This window comes from Gavialis gangeticus, unplaced genomic scaffold (genome assembly GCF_001723915.1).
Source record: "Gavialis gangeticus isolate Ggan-Ray unplaced genomic scaffold, GavGan_comp1, whole genome shotgun sequence".
Classification (NCBI taxonomy): domain Eukaryota; kingdom Metazoa; phylum Chordata; order Crocodylia; family Gavialidae; genus Gavialis; species Gavialis gangeticus.
Genome location: NW_017729022.1, coordinates 42673035 through 42678688, shown reverse-complemented (window position 1 = coordinate 42678688; position 5654 = coordinate 42673035).

The window sequence follows — 5654 nt, the reverse complement described above, 5'->3', positions numbered from 1 at the left end:
ACCGGCCACTCCCTTTTTTGTTTATAGTATGATTTATGTGCAGGTTTATTTCTAGTGTCTTTTCCATTTCTGTTCTTCCTCTTCTATATATGGAAATGCAATCAGAAGTTTTAATATGTGCATGTCTGTGTCCGGTACGAATAAATATTTACAAAACTGTACATAAAATTATCTCTAAAAGCCAGTGTTAATGGCAATTGCTGTACACTTGGAACTAAATCCTGTCCTTCCAACTTAAGCATATAGTCTTATTTACATGAATGGGAATAAACATGTGAACAGGGATTGCAAAAACTCCACAGAACCCTACACAAGTCACTGAGACATTTCACAGAAACAGTAGTATCCTGCCTGATCAGTATGAGATGCCTAATCAGAGCTATGTATATTTACTTACACCAAAGAAAAGGGGCTTTATAGGTCTAATCTAAAATCTAGTTAAGACAAACTAACATCCTTAACATCAACAGGCCTTACAGGGGTTGAGTTCTTATAACCCAAACATTACAATACTTTTTTTGCTATTGTTGTTCAAGGTACCAAAAGTCATAGGCACGCGAGTTTCTGTAGATATACTCTGAAAATCACCCTTCTGTACTGTATTAAAGAAGTGATATGATTGCATATCAGTGTAGAGAAGGAACTGCAGAAAACTGTAAGGTGGCAAAATTTTCACATAACACAACAACATTCAGACCATGAAAATCTAGAGAACACTAAGGATCTGAAGGAGCTAACCAAGCTAAATTAATGGAGAACATGAGGTCAAACAGAAATCAGTGCTGACAAACATTCATCTGAGATGATTTAGGCAAGAAAAATCCTCCCTTGACTAGGAGCTTGGATTATGCATTGGAAAAATGTTTTATAGTGCAAGATTTAAAATACTTGCTCTGTTCAGCTTACAAACAAATAGATTAAGAGGTGTTTGATTATCATTTATGAGGCATTTACAGGAAGAAAATAGTGGGCATGAAATAAATCTTTAATTTAACAGAGGAAGGCATAACAAGAACCGGATGGTTGGAAATTGAAGCCTGAAAAATTCAAATTTATACTTTATTTCTAATTTTTAACAGAGGACGTGATTAACCATCGGAAATCAAAAGCAAGGGAAATGATGGATTCCCTGGCTTGTGAGGTCTTCAAATCAGACTGAAAAAGTATGCATTAGACAATTAAATTCTCTGTCTTCTCTTATACATGAAGTCAGAAGAGATGATGAAATGTTTCTTTCTGCTCCTAATCTCTATGATTCTGAACTATAATCAGTTAAGAAAAAGGCCCAAGTGCGGTTGTGGATATATAAATCCGTAAACTCAGCTTGGAGCATCAAAAGAAACCAGAAACAAAATATTAATCAATGATGTTTTTGTATCCCTGATTCAAGTCTTCTGAATGGGAACAGAAAATTAAAAGCTGTTATCAGCTCTCCAAAGGAGGTTGGTAAGGCGCCAAGAAGAAAAAAAAGAAAACCCTAATTTTTTGGCAAAAACAGAACAAATAATATTATAAAAATATTTTTTGTGATCTAGAGATGGACCTTGTTAAAACAGAGAGAAGTTGTTTTAGGACTTTCAAATTTTCCTGGAGACAAAACTGGTATTGAAAATGAAATCTCAGTGCTATATATACCTCAATGCCCAAACATTTCAGAGACCTGCAATAAATTCTAATGGAAGTATGAAGGGACCGACAAAACCATTCAAAGGTTTCAAGGATAATGCAATCTGTGCAAGAACCTTACTTTAGAGATCTGCATTTTGTCTATAAAGATGAAAGAGCTGCCAGGTGGGAGTACTGCACATTAATTACCAAAGTGTTGTAAACCATTTTAGTCTGAAGAGTTAAAGGACTAGTTAGGGTGTGGACACACTAATGCTTGGAGCCCTTTCAGAAGTGGAACTGTTTAAAAGAGCAACAGCTGCTATGTTCTAATTGTCATATGTGACTGAGCTGATAACAATTCAAACGTAGCCAAACCACTCCAACTTTAACCCTGGATGAAAGTGTGTTAAAGTTGGAGTGGGTTTGCAGCATTTGAATTGTTCTCAACTCATTTATACACAGCAATTAGAACCTTCCAGCTGCTGCCCTTTGGAAGTGTTCCCCTTTGAAAGGACTCCAAGCATTCATTTGTGTATCCACACCCTCAGGGCCTTGTTACACATACTTTGAGCTGCTCAAATATTGATCGGTAACAGTTAGGGTTGCCATCATAGGGGACAATCCAGTTGTTCTCTATTGATATGAAACCCTTGAAGAGAAAAATAGAGGACACAAAGGCATTGGGTTTCATATCAATAGAGACAGAGGACAAAGTAGCAGAAAACTGGAATGTCCTCTGATGGCCACCCTAGTAACAGTGCTAGCTCAATTTCAGAGCAGTGACACCTTAAAGTTAAAAACCTTCTCTGACTGTCCCCACACAACTTTGATTTGCCACTAAAGGGCTGGCGAGCAAGGGCCTGACTAAGAGCTATAGCTGTGATTTGCCCCAAACATGGGTGCCTGCTTCCTGAGTCCAGGGGGGCACCAGTTCACCAATGAGAGATCCCCCTGCGTCCAATCGCCAACTGAGGGGAGCCCACAGAGGCTAATCACTAAGCCTGGAACTACCAGCAGTGAAACTGGAAGTGCACTTCTGCCGACACTTCCAATTTCACAGCTAGCACTTCCAGGGGGTGCACATGCACCCGTGTGCACCCCTTGCGCATCGCCAATGGCCTTGACAGAGCTGTTGAGTTGGAATAGGCTTCTATCCCTGCTCTAGGTGGGGGTGTGTGAGAGATGGGTTGGGAGGGGCAGGAACATGAAGCTGGGAGGCAGACAGTTAATGGGATGGGGGTGGATAATGAAATGGGAGGTGGAGAGGAAATCGAATTAGGATAAGGGTGATGAAATGAAAGAAATCAGCCGCTGAAGGATGTTCTATGCAGGCTGTTTGCACGCAGTTGCAACTCTAGGGTAGAAGGTCACACCCACAGGGGCAGGAGGGGGGAGTTGTCTTGGTGCCAAAACCACCCCCAAGGCAGCAGAATTCATGGAATAGAAAGTTTGTCCACACAGAACAGGAGGATGGGACAGGGGAAAGTGAATCCTGGGATGTTGGGGATCTGCAACTTGGATGGCTCATCTGTGGAGAGTGGCCACATATTCATGGAACACAAGCTGGATAACATGAACCGGACATAAACCTGCCATGGAGTGGCATAACTTTAAGCAACCTAAAGTGTGCTTAAAACTAGTTTCAGATGTTAATGTGTGGATAATCCAGGGGTTAAAAGTTCCAGAAGCCTCAGCTGATTGTTGGCATGGGGAGGGGTTATGCCATACATTCAATTCAAAGCACCATACATACCAGCCATAAAGATATTGTACTTTGTATATGGGACACCTTCATGGCTGTTTTGCCAGTTTATGGCACAATAACATGTGCCATTTTTCCATTTGTAATACTATTAATACATAAATTGTGCAATCAATATAAAATATGCCAGGGTCCTGCACAGCCAGCCCAACAAATGGATTTCTCATTGTGATTTATCAGGTATCCATCTTCAAATTATACATTCTGGGTGCATCTACATGTGCGCCTGACTGTGCAGTTGTTACTGTGCAGTCCCAGCACTGCATAGGTCATTTCTGACCCTACTGCGCAGTAGCAATGAGCTTAATTGCTACTGCACAGTAGCAGTGGTATCATAGATCATGTCTGCTGACACTACCTCACTAATGTCAACTCTCATAAAAAAGTCACGAGACTCCTGATTACTAAGTCAAATTAACTCTGGCTAATGATCTCCTGATAGAGAGATCAAATCTTGGGATTTTTTCTTTTGGTGCATGTAGAGAGCACCAAGCTTGTAAGACCGTGGAGAGGGGGGGACACGGAAGGGACAGCAGGGGAAGATTGAGGCCCCCATGGTGAGGAAGGGAGTGAGACAGCGGTGGGGTGAATGGAGCCCCAGGGCCCAGGCAAGTCATGCAACAGAGCTGTCCGTGTGTGTGTGGGGGGGGGGGTGCCCTCACTCCCAAACCACAGCCCCCCCTCCAGCCTTCCTGCTGCCCCTCATTCTTGACCCACAGTATACAGCATCTTGCCAGGGTATATGGGCACCTACCCTTCCTGGGCTCTAAACCCCCCCCCACACACACACAGCCCCCCACACCTTCACAAATAACCTCCTCCCCCCCACCACACACACACACTTCAAATATAGCATCTTGTGATTTACATTCCAAATCTCTTGATTTTTAAGAGTTTGTCTCATGATTTTTGACATGGTGGGCCTGGTAATACTGCTACCTCACCACAGTGATGTGGCATTTCATGTAGATGCACCCTCTGATGAGTGACTTCTCTTTACAGACTCACCATCTTCTGGTGCAATATAACCTGAATCCTCTTCTTATCACATGTCTGCAAGCAACAGTTTAGAGCCCACAAGTATATATGATTAGGGTTGATATGAGAACAAAGTGCATTTTGTTTATGTTTTAAATATACTCTCTGCAGTATATTTTAAAAAATTAATTGATACATTGATTTAAATAATACATTTTAAATAACTTCAACACAGCTTCACTTGGTTATTCAAATGATGAATTATGCATCAAATAAAAAAAAAAAAACCCTAGGTCTGAGCATTCCCACCCCCTCACCCCATCCATAAAGAAAGAAGTTACGATCTGAATGAGGATCTTCCTGGCTGGGCTGGTGTTGGGCCAGAGCCAGGGTCAGGGCTATGGTCACACTGCTACTGACTGCCCTGGAAAAGTAGAGTTGCAGCAGAAGGTAAGGTGGAGACAGGGAATGGGAGAAGTTAGGCATGGGAGACCTGAAGCAGGGATCAGGCCCAAGGAAAGTTGGGGCAGGCTACAGGGGAGGAGCAGGGGGTGGGAAGGTAGGGAGTAGGGAGGTAGGGACAGGCACAGGGACAGACATGGAGGAAGGGAAGCATATGGCAGGGAGACACATGAGAGAGGGTAGACATGGGGGGAACACAGGTGCACAGAGGGACAAGTGGCAGGGGACCCGGGGCAAGTTGTCTGGCCCCTCACCCCCTGCCACTGCTTTCCCCATCACAGCAGTGGGAGGAACAAATTTAAAATGACCTTCCACTAATTAGATTCTAAACATGGAACGTTATAACAAATGTATAATTTTCCATGTTTAGAATCTAATTATTGCTAGGGCCATCCTAACTTCAAAGTCATCTCAGATTCAGCTAAATATGGTCATTAAAACATGTCCAGCTATCTTGGGACTACTTTGCAGAGATAATACAAGTTCAAAACTCAGATGTGGCATGGGGGCTAGGACCAAAAATCAGCTGATTTTTGGTCCCAACCCCTGCACCAGGGCCAGCTCAAGGCTCTAGTGTGGTGAGGTAGCTGGGATTGACAATCAGCTGATTGACAGTCCCAGCTCTGGGACCACACCAGAGTCTCTAATTGGCTAAGACCAACAGTCAGCTGCTTTTCAGTTCAATAGTAGCTGATTTTTGAGTCTCCAACTGGCTCTGGTGTCTGGCGGCTGAGACCAACAACTGGTTTTCAGCCCAGCCCCAGCACTGCACCAGAGTCTCAATTATGGCAAACATTAAAAGTGACTCAACACTGACAAGTGCAAGGTGCTGCACCTGGGGAGG